The sequence below is a fragment of the Hordeum vulgare genome, chromosome 3H, assembly GCF_904849725.1.
Source record: "Hordeum vulgare subsp. vulgare chromosome 3H, MorexV3_pseudomolecules_assembly, whole genome shotgun sequence".
NCBI classification, from domain to species: domain Eukaryota; kingdom Viridiplantae; phylum Streptophyta; class Magnoliopsida; order Poales; family Poaceae; genus Hordeum; species Hordeum vulgare.
Genome location: NC_058520.1, coordinates 419,146,164 through 419,156,828, shown reverse-complemented (window position 1 = coordinate 419,156,828; position 10,665 = coordinate 419,146,164). Strand labels below are relative to the sequence as shown.

The window sequence follows — 10,665 nt, the reverse complement described above, 5'->3', positions numbered from 1 at the left end:
CAAAGAACCAGCAGTACCCGTCGAGGAAGAACCCGAAGCAGCGAGCAGACACTTAAGTCTCAGAATATCCTGCTCAGTCAAAGCGATGGCTGAAGCTGTCGAGGTAGATGACGAGGTCTCTGTAGATGATGAGCGCGCCTTGCGCAAGTGTTTCTTCTTTGTGTAGCAGTTGGACTCAATATGACCATCATTGTTGCAGTAGCCACAATGTGGACGGGGCCGACCCGAGCCTCCAGAAGGTGTGGGCAAGAGCGGCGGAGCACTCGAGCGAGAAGGGGTCGGTGCAGCAGATGGCTTAGAAGTAGCCCGAGCAGCGAGTACCGAGGGAACCTCCAGCAAACCAGCACCACGTAAGCGAGTCTCCTCAGCACGAATCTCAGAAAGCGCCTTCATGAGAGAGATACGACCACGAGCAAACAACTGAGCACGCCGGGGCTCAAACTCCTTATGGAGCCGAGACAGGAACTCGTAGACGCGATGAAACTCCAAATCGGCCTGGACAACCTGGCAACAGGGGCAAGTACGACAACCAGCACTGCAGATTGAATCAAGCTGGCACCAGATAGCAGAACTCTGTGCATAGAAGTCATCAACAGTGGAGTCACCCTGCTGAAGAGCATGCTCCTGACGGACCATAGAGAGGTATAAGGCATCACCCGAGGGCTCATAGCGCTGACGAAGGCGAGTCCACATCTCAAACACAGTAGGGAGGCCCAGAAACTCAGAGGCAAACTGAGGCAGAACGCTAGCAGTGAGAACAGCTGCAGCACGAGCATCATCATCAATCCACTGGGTGTAAGCAGACAGAGCACCATGATACGTCTGAAGGGCCTCCTCATAAGCCAAAGCCTTCTCATCATAAGTACGGATAGCGGCCTCATCAGCAAGCTTAGCCGTATCCTTTGCGGCCTGAGAAGCATCCGCAGGAAGAGCCGGTGGGGTCGGCGGAGTGGGAGCCACGGGAGGACCCGGGCATGGCGGACAGCAGACCTCGCCAGAAAGAAAACCCCATAGGCGGATGTCACGCATGTGAATGCGCATGAAGCCAATGAACTCGGTGTAATTAGTGCCATCAAAGATCATCGGACAACGAGGAACAACAACGTAGCCGGATGAAGCAGACATTTTTTTTGCCTTTTTACTTAGTCAACGAACCGCGTCAGACAGCAGGACTCGATCTGGGACAGCCTCGGATGCGATCTGGTGATGATGGAGTCGAGGGCCTCTGCTGATGGGAACAACGTCCGCGATCTGGCTGTATGGTGGGAACAGCTTCCACGGGCTGGTGCGATCTGGCTCTGCTGATGGGACACGGGCTGGTGGGAACCGCCTGATGGGAGCAGAATCCGCGTCAGCTGTAGGAGAGGCAGCCACCAGCAACGGAGGATTTCGCCACGAGCGGAAGCAGCAGCAACTGCACGGCTGCGGGTGCGGAACTGATGGCGCGGTGTGGGATCGGCGGCTTCTGCTGCTGGCGACCAGACGCGAGCGGGCGGCGGCGGCGCGGATGCGAGCGGGAGCCGACGCGAGATCGATCTGGTACCCCAGCCCGAGTTCCAGCGGCAGCTAGATGTAGCCGGCCGAGACCGAATTCGATCTAGATCCGGGTTCGATCTGGAAACCAAGATCGGGCAGCGGGATGGAGAGGGATCCAGCGGTGACGGGGGTTGGAGACGACCGGGACGAGCTGGAGACCCGGCTGCAGCACGAGCACGACGTGGGAAGGGGCGTCGGTGAGAGAGGCTGCAGTGAGAGCGTCGAGAAGGAGGAAAAGCACGAGTTGCGCGTGCGAAAAAAGAACCTAGGGCTCTAATACCATGTTAGGAAAGCAACTTGTATTCCCATGAGGCCATAGGCCGATTATATATACATGTACAGGTGATGGACTATATGTAGAAAAACCCCTTATATATTGGGATAAATACAAAAAGGTACATGACTTATATTATAACTCTAACAGTAATATACTAGAAGTTATTAAATGACATGCTAAAAAAAGTGCCAAAAAAGTCTCAAAAAGTCCTTACCATAGGAATTTTTTCCTTTAATCCCAAATACCCCTTTTAGTCCGTAAAAGTCCCTCCTATTTCGACTAGAAGGATTTTTTTTTCAGTCCCTACACCGAATGGTGCCGCTCCGCTTTTATACCGCCACCTGATCCCGCAGCTGGCAGCTGCAGCCAGGTCGCCCTCCGCGCCCAGGGTCGCCGCCGCCTGCTGCGCTCCCTGCCCGATTTCACCGCTACCGGCACTCGCAATGGCGGCATACGGCACCGGCGCTTGCGCGGACAGGAGGCTCCTCTTCAGGCAGCTGTTCGAGAAGGAGAGCTCCACCTACACCTCCCTCCTCGCTGACGTTGGCGACCCCGAGAAACCCGCCGTGGTGAGCGCAACTCCCTGGCCTGACTGGGTGGTGTTATGAGTAATTTCTGCTGGTTTCTTGTGTAGATTCTTTTGATTTGGATGCCAACTCGAGAATACAGTAGCAAGTGTCTGTTAAATTGCTGTGGAATGTGGACACCAACTAATTTGCCCAATTGCTCCAAATAGGCTCACGGCAAGCATAAATTGAAAGCATTTTTTTTTTGGCTACCAGTTGAAAAAAAAGTTGAAAGCAAATTTAGAAGCTCTCTTCCCTGTACATGTCTTGATTAACGCAAGAGAAAAACTTCATGCTTATGGAAGTCCCTAGCCTGGATTGGGCGATGTTAGGAGTAATTTTGCTTGGACTGGATTTTGTGCTATGGCTATTTGCACCTTTTCAGTCTCCTCCCTGACTTTTTTTTGTGCTACCAGTTGATTGACCCTGTTGACAGAACAGTTGATAGAGATCTCAACCTTATCAAGGAATTAGGCTTGAAACTCATCTATGCGATGAATACTCATGTAGTCATGTGCATGCTGGTCACGTCACTGGAACAGGACTAATAAAAGTAAGCACTTCTGAACTTCCGCGGTGTTTTATTGAACTTCTCTAGCAGTTTCAACATTTTGTTTTCTTCGGTAATACATGCTCAGCTGATGGAATGTACTGGCAGACTAAGCTACCAGGAGCCAAGTCTGTTATTTCAAAAGCTAGTGGAGCAAAAGCCGACCATTCTGTTGAGCACGGGGACAAAATATACTTTGGGAAGCTTTTCCTTGAGGTAGAGAACCATTTTAATATGCTATCTTGTTTCGCCTTCTTCTTTCATCGGAGTAGTAGTTAGTATGTACTATAAATTACAGCTTCTGTATGCCACAATATTAGCACCGGTGTCTCCAGTGTAAACAGCTAATCTGAATTGCAGAAAACATTGAGTTCTTCTGTTTGATTGTGTTTAAGAAGCTCCTTGCAAAGGTCGCCATGGTTACAATAATCGCATCCGAAGTGACCTAAAAAAATAGCAAAGCTGGCAAAAAAACTACCAAAGTAAGAAAACTAAGGGGCTAAACCAAACAAACAAGGTTGAGACCAAGATAGTGGAGCTTTATCTTACAGGGTTTCATCTTACAGTTTTCATCGTTTAACTATGCCGTTTTTCTTATACAAGCAAGGCGATCTACTGTTCTGCCTGCAGTAGTAGATAGAAGAGCGTGCAATGTTATAGATTGAACTTATATAAAAACGAATTACATTTTGTTTGTAAAAAATGTGACATATCAAAAGCTGTTAAAGTATAAGTAAAATGTGCAATCAAGTGCTGGGAAGAGCAGCAATCAAATCATTTATGTTGTGGTTTGTCTTTCAACAGGGCAACGTTCTCATAAACTAGCTGATAAAAGCTACCAGCATTGGTAGATATGACGAAATTTCTAACAGCAGTAATATTGAAATTCTTTCCAGGTGCGAGCTACTCCTGGCCATACTGCTGGCTGTGTGACTTATATAACAGGTGACAGTGATGATCAACCCTCACCAAGGATGGCTTTCACTGGGGATGCCTTAATTATACGTGCGTGCGGAAGGACAGACTTCCAGGTAATATTGTGAACACGCTCATTTCTTCATGATTTGGAAAACAGGAAAGACATGTCTTATGGAAAAAGCCAGAACAAACAGGGAAACCATATCTGAAGGAAACACTTCATAAGGAGAAGTTTTAATGGTGTTTTGAGATAAATACTAGTTTTTAGGCATTAAAATTCATTGTCTGTTATGCTCCATAGTAGCAGTAGTCTGAGTCGGACATAAGTGCTGCTTGCATCTGGATGTTTGAATTTTAGAGAAATTCTGATTGGCCACAGGTAATTGCTTTTGTATTGATAGTTCGTTTTTATTCCGTGTCATTCCAGGGAGGAAGCTCCGATCAGCTGTACCAATCAGTGCATTCACAGGCAAGTACATGAAATCTTGTACTGTATCATACAGACAAAACTGCAACAAAATACATGGATTTAATTAAATTATGCAAGAAGACTTATTCATCTACCAGCCTCTGCACCAAGTGGATGCACACAGCCCAATGGATTCAACTAACTGAGAACTCTATTCCTTAACAGATTTTCACGTTGCCAAAGGATACCCTGCTTTATCCTGCTCATGACTACAAAGGTTTCACGGTAAGTGGCTTAGTCAGCATCCTAAATTTTCATTACCAAGTTGCTAGTTGCTTGAGTTAATATACTATCAGCAGGTAACTACTGTTGAAGAGGAGGTTACTTATAATGCCCGACTATCAAAAAATAAGGTACCCGCTGATTAGGCTAAAATTATTTATTGTTTACCCCATAAAAGGTGTCAGTTCGTTCCTAACTACGTCTTGCATGTTCTGTTTGCAGGAAACTTTCAAGACGATCATGGAAAGTAAGTACCTGCCTGTCGAATACATGAATACCTGTGTTCGTTTCTGATAATGCCCCCTTACCCTTGGACGTGGTTAAACTGCGCTCGAGATCATGGAATAGTACAGTCGGGAAAAAAGAAAAAAACATCTGAATTATTTTTGTAGCAAACATAGAAAAATGTTTTCATTGCTTGCAAAGTTTCAACATCGGATGACATTTGTGGAAAACGTGTCAAAATATGAAAACCGATGCTCCAAAAGTGTCATTTTCAAAAGCATTGATTTTGTTTTCTTTCCATGTCTTCCACAAATGTATTTTTTTTTGAGAAAGCACAAATGTAATTTTGGGATTAAACTTTACAAGTAGTGAAAACATTTGTAAATGTTTGCTAAATAAAATCAGATTTAAAAAAACGATTTAACTGTTCACTCAAGCTCACAAAGACACTTTCACCCTTACCGGATCGAACTGATCTACTCCTAATTTCAATCAATTTCTTAGCCGGAAGATGAATTGATGGTTTCCTTTCTCTCTACTTGGGCAGATCTGAACCTGTCTTACCCAAAGATGATCGACGTTGCTGTACCCGCCAATATGGTTTGCGGTTTCCAGGATCCACCGTCGAAGGTCTGAGCTTGTTCCAGCTGAAGCAGCTTTGCAAGTGGCTGTTGTGAAATCAGGATCGGATCGAAAGGGCTTGCGGCTGCGTTGTACATTAAATAGTTCGTTCGCTGCAACATTGGGAGGAAATAATTAGTCATTGGCCGATGCGGCCTCTGGCCCTGTTTGACACTCACTACCGTCTGATCATTGATATGTCAACTTGAAGAAGGCAGTTTGCGTTTGCTTGTCCGTTCATCTCACCTCTTCAATGCACATATCGTGCCACTTCACGAACAATAGCAAACTGCGACAGCTTGTTTTCTCAGTTCTCACAATGTCCTAACTTAGCTTACACATGTTAACATGCTGCTGTTTCTTAGGTTATATACCTGTTGTTGAAGGAAGACATGTGAGGATGCTGACGACTTCCATGCTGTGGCCTTGGCATGGGTTGGTTTCTGTAAGTTCCTCCCATTGCGATCATCTGCAGTCTCCTAGTTACTGCCAGCTACATCTACGTGCTTTCCAGTTTTCCTTGCATGGCTGGTGAACAACTCAATATCATGGTTCTTTTTCTTCTGATACTTCAGACTGTAGCTGGAGTATCAGGTATCCAAAATAATGTATGCAAGCCACAAATACAATAGCAGAATCCTGTTGCTTCATTATAACTGTAGCGCATATGAAATATGGCATTACCTTTAAATAGGGAACCCAAATCAAATACTGAATGCAGCTATGTAGTTTCTGTTTTTTCAATAGTGAAATGTCCCGAGTGAAAGAAGGATTTTGACATTGATTATAGTTTGGCAGCTACTTAGTAGTAGGCTTTACTAATTTTTTTGAACCATGCAGGAGAACTGCATATGTTTAATATAGAAGAAGAGGAAGAGAAAACAAGTACATAGTCTTAGATTGTCGACCCAAAATTCATATTGCTGCTCGACTAACAGCTATACAAACATTCATTACATAGTCTTATATTATCGAACCCAAAATTCATATTGCTGCTTGACTAACAGCTATACAAACATTCATACACATATTTAGCTAGTCGCTACACAGAAACGATAAAGGAATAGTTTATCCTGCAAAATACTAATATCACTACACATAAATGACGAAGGAATTATTGATCCTGTAAAATACAGTAGTCATGGGAGGAACATGGACTTAATGTGATTGAACTTTTTGGTCCCACATGCAGGCTTCACTTGCTGCAATTGCCATGTTGCTTGGTGCCACAAATGGAGCAGAGGTGTGGTGAGCTGGCTTTGATCATCGGCGGTGTGCTTATAATATATGCATATGTTCATTCTCCCCTTACTCTGCTGGGTATTCTGATTTGTACATGTATGCGTAGAATAGATATAATGGAAGGAGACTGATTCACTGACATATGTGTTGTATGACCTATAATCGTAGAATGATAGTATTTATCTTTCTGTTAAAAATGTGCCCATAGGGCGTTCCCCTTTTCCCTTCCCCTCCGTCGCCTCCCCCCCCCTCCCCGTAGGCGATCGAGGGGCTCCAACCCTAGCCGCCGGGTCACCCCCTTCCCCCTCCCTCCCCTCCATCGCTGCTAGTGGTCGGTGTTGGGCATAGCTTGTCCATGCGATGACAGGAGTGGAGGCACTCCTCCCTTTCGTGTGTCATAGTGTGATGCGGGGAGGTTGCGGTCTTGATCTTGACTACGGCGGCATTGATTTGGTTCACAACGGCCTAGATTGGGACTACGATGGCATGGTGTGGCAGTGCTGGCGCTGCTCCTCCCGATCTGGGACGGAGGGCCTTGGATCCGGGGCGGCGCTCCTGAGATGGCCTCCTCGTCTAGTGGTGTGGCAGGTGGGTGGACTGCTAAGGATCGGGTCGTGTGGTCGGTGATCCACCGGTGGGTTGGTTCGGGTCGTGTGGTCGGTGATCCACCGGTGGGTTGGTGCTGCGGCTTGCTGCCTCGGCGGCCAACAACGTCAAGCTGTTTCCTCCTCCAATCCGTGCTTTGGTGCACTATATCTTAACGCACATGGCCACACTGCTAGTCGGTCACCGGATGGGGCCGAGGTGGGGATTCAGATTGGGATAATTCTCTGGGTCGGCCGCGACGGCGACGACGTCTGAGGGTGTAGTTTCTTTTTGGGTCCGCCCCACCTTTTCCCACTCCACGGTCCGTTGGGTGAAAACCCTAAGGCAACGATGACGCTCATGGCGTCGTGTCCTTTTTGAAGGCGTCGTCGTGAGAGCTAAGTGATGGTCGGCATGACTTGGGTTCATGGGCAGTTGCAGTTGACGTGGCCATCTTCCTTGGGGGGGCATTTGCTTCAGGAGAAACCCTGGATCTAGGTTTTTTTAGATCGGATGATGACGAAAACTATGACGCAGTTCTTCATCCTAAGGCATTATTTTGGAGTAGGTGCTAACCGGAAGGGTTCTGATGCGGAGCTGGGTTTCATCTTCTACATTGACGACGACGAATCTTTGCAGCATGGTGCAGTGGAGTTTCGGAGTTCGATGCGGGTTTACGGATTCGTGCAGGAAGAAGACGTTGTCTGGCAGGCCTCGCAAGGTTGATGTGTGAGCTCATGTTCTGAAGATGGATATGTGAAAGGCGGTGATGGACGTCTCTGAAAGTGCGTAGGATCGCTGTGTGTCCCAGATTCAATAGTGTGGCTTGATTGAAGTTTTTTGTTTTAGATGTTAGGCTTTGATGCGAAGTCTGTTTGATTTCGGTACCCTTCGTTAAATGGATAGGAACGACAATTGTGTTGATTTTGGTTGTTTTCTTACCCTGTAGCTCTCGCGACCAGTATTGTGTTGATTTTGGTTGTTTTCTTACCCTGCATTGGTGGGTTTTCGAGGACGGCCGCCGCGCCGATAGTCGAGTATACTGGACATTCAGTAAGGAAAGTGAAAAACGAAAACCGCGTGATGTTGACATGGACAAGCACATCTTTGCCTAGCCCAAATGCCCAAATGCCCAAATATGGAAACCTGTGGTCCTGGGATCCTGGTAACAGACACGAACTCGGTCGCACGCGTCACCGTAATGATTAGTCACAACTCACAACTCGAGTCCAATTCAGAATCCGAGTAGCAGGCGGGATCGGCCGTAGGTGGATATATATGTATGACGAGCGATCGTCCGTCGGTTCTAACCCGTCCGCTCACAAGCGATTCCATCACCCTCGACTCCACGCGCTCTCTATCGCGAGCAGAGCAACTCCGTCACCCGCCATGGTTGCCTACGCCCGCCGCTCCAGGGCGCCGGGGCGGCCGGCCTTGGCCATCGAGGCCCACCCTTGCGAGCAAGATCTCATCACGGCGTACCTCGGCGGGCGACTCACCTCGGGCGACATGTCGTGGGAGTTCATCCACGAAGGCGACGTCTACTCCGCCCACCCTACGGACCTCACGGAGCAGTACGCCGCGGCTGTCACCAGCAACGGCGACAAGGCGTGGTACTTCTTCACCTCCGTGCGTGCTAAAGGCGGCGGCCGCAGGGCGCGCACGGTGGACTCCCAGGAGGGATGCTGGCACTCGGAGGCCGGCTCCAAGCCCGTGGTCTCGGCGCAAAACCACCGCGGAAGCCTCGTGGGGCATCGCCAGAACTTCTCGTTCGTCACCAAGGAGGACGGCGTGCGGGTCCGCTCGGGGTGGCTCATGGTCGAGCTCGGCCTGCACGGCGACGGCCGCGACCAGGTCACCCTCTGCAAGGTCTACTTCAGCCCACGCGCCGCCAAGAACGACAGCGACGAGACACCCGCCGCGTCGTCGTCCGCGCGCAAGAGGAAGGCCGACGCCGACAGCCCTGCCCCGTCGCGCCAATGCCGCCGCCGCCGCCGCCGCCGCGAAATGAAGCAGGAGGATCATCCCGTGGAGAAACAAGAAGTGAAGGCCGGCGAAGAAGAGGGGCTTGTCGAGGAGAACTCGCCGGACGAGACCGAGGTCGGGGATCCGAATGGCTTGTTTTGGTGGCCGCGCAACAAGGAGAAGCTGAGGCTGGCAGCGGGCATCAGCGAGGAAGACTTCTACGGCACCCCATCTGCGCCTGCCTCGGAAAGAGTTTTCAGGCTGGACTGGCCGCCGGCTGCAGCGCCTTCCAGCCCCGTCGTTCCCATCAAGGACCTGCCCGTGGTCATGTGGTTGACGTACGAGGAATTGTACAATCTGCCGGAGGTCAGGGAGTTCTTGTCGCCCACCAAGCTCCTGGAGGAGATGAGGTCGTCAGTCAAGCAACACGAGTAGATCCATCGGTGACTAGCTACTAGCAGGATGTTTTCGCTTACACTTGACTTGAAGTGGATGTCCTTGTTATTGCTCAAGAATTAATTTGACCTATACGGAGTACTCCTAAAGAGTGCCACTCAGATCCTGTATCTAAGCAGCCGTCTTCGCGACACTTGTTTTATTGAATGACGATGAAAATCGTTATATCGTGCATTCTAAATACGATATTACATTTGATGTTTTTTTTGATAAAGGGTGAATTTTATTAATTCAATATGGATCATAAAAGGATACAAACATAATGAGTACACACCTGATCTCTGCATAGTTAGAATGCATACCGTCGACACCAACGACACACACATAAAAGAAAAGCAACGATAAATAGCAAAGTTATACAAAACCAAAGCTATGCGTAGGCGAGAAAAAAAAGCCCCAAAGCGATCGAATTCACGATCTGCAAACTATAACAATGACCATATATGCATCAATCAGTTCATGACACCACGCGGACGACGAGGTTCTTTAACAACACCATCTTAAGGAAGGAAGTGGTACTCAAATGTCATCGTTACCTGATCCGGCATCTAAGACTAGAATATATATTTCACCCTGAAGAATCACGCCGAGCATCTGAACAATGCCTTCAACAAGGTAACGATGTAAAAACATTGACATTGCCAGGTACATCCAAGTCAGGGCAGACCTAGACTTTCACCCGAGAGATCAAGATGGGGTGCTCAAATAGCACCACCATCAATGTCATGGGTTGTCGTCACCATTTTTCCACAATCCCAACAACTGCATGTGATATTGTCGATGCATCTAGTGTCCCCTTAATGGTTTTGAAGTATTAAAGACAAATGTGTTAAGGGACTAATATAAAATTTCTTGGGACAATCCTCATATATATGACTTACGCCGGAAGCTTCATCGGCTACACTCCATCGCCGACGCGTCAACCACACAGTCACACTTGCTCCTCAAGACCACTTTATTGTTCAAACATAGTCGGTGAAAGATGGGGACGATATCGTTGTCATCGTCCAAGAGTGCCACTCAGATCCTTGTA

The 10,665-nt window shown here is 48.1% G+C and overlaps 1 pseudogene; it reads left to right on the top strand.

The window, feature by feature from the left end:
• The first annotated feature begins 1,639 nt into the window (after positions 1-1,639).
• Positions 1,640-5,614, top strand: LOC123441811 (annotated as a pseudogene).
• The last annotated feature ends 5,051 nt before the right edge of the window (positions 5,615-10,665 follow it).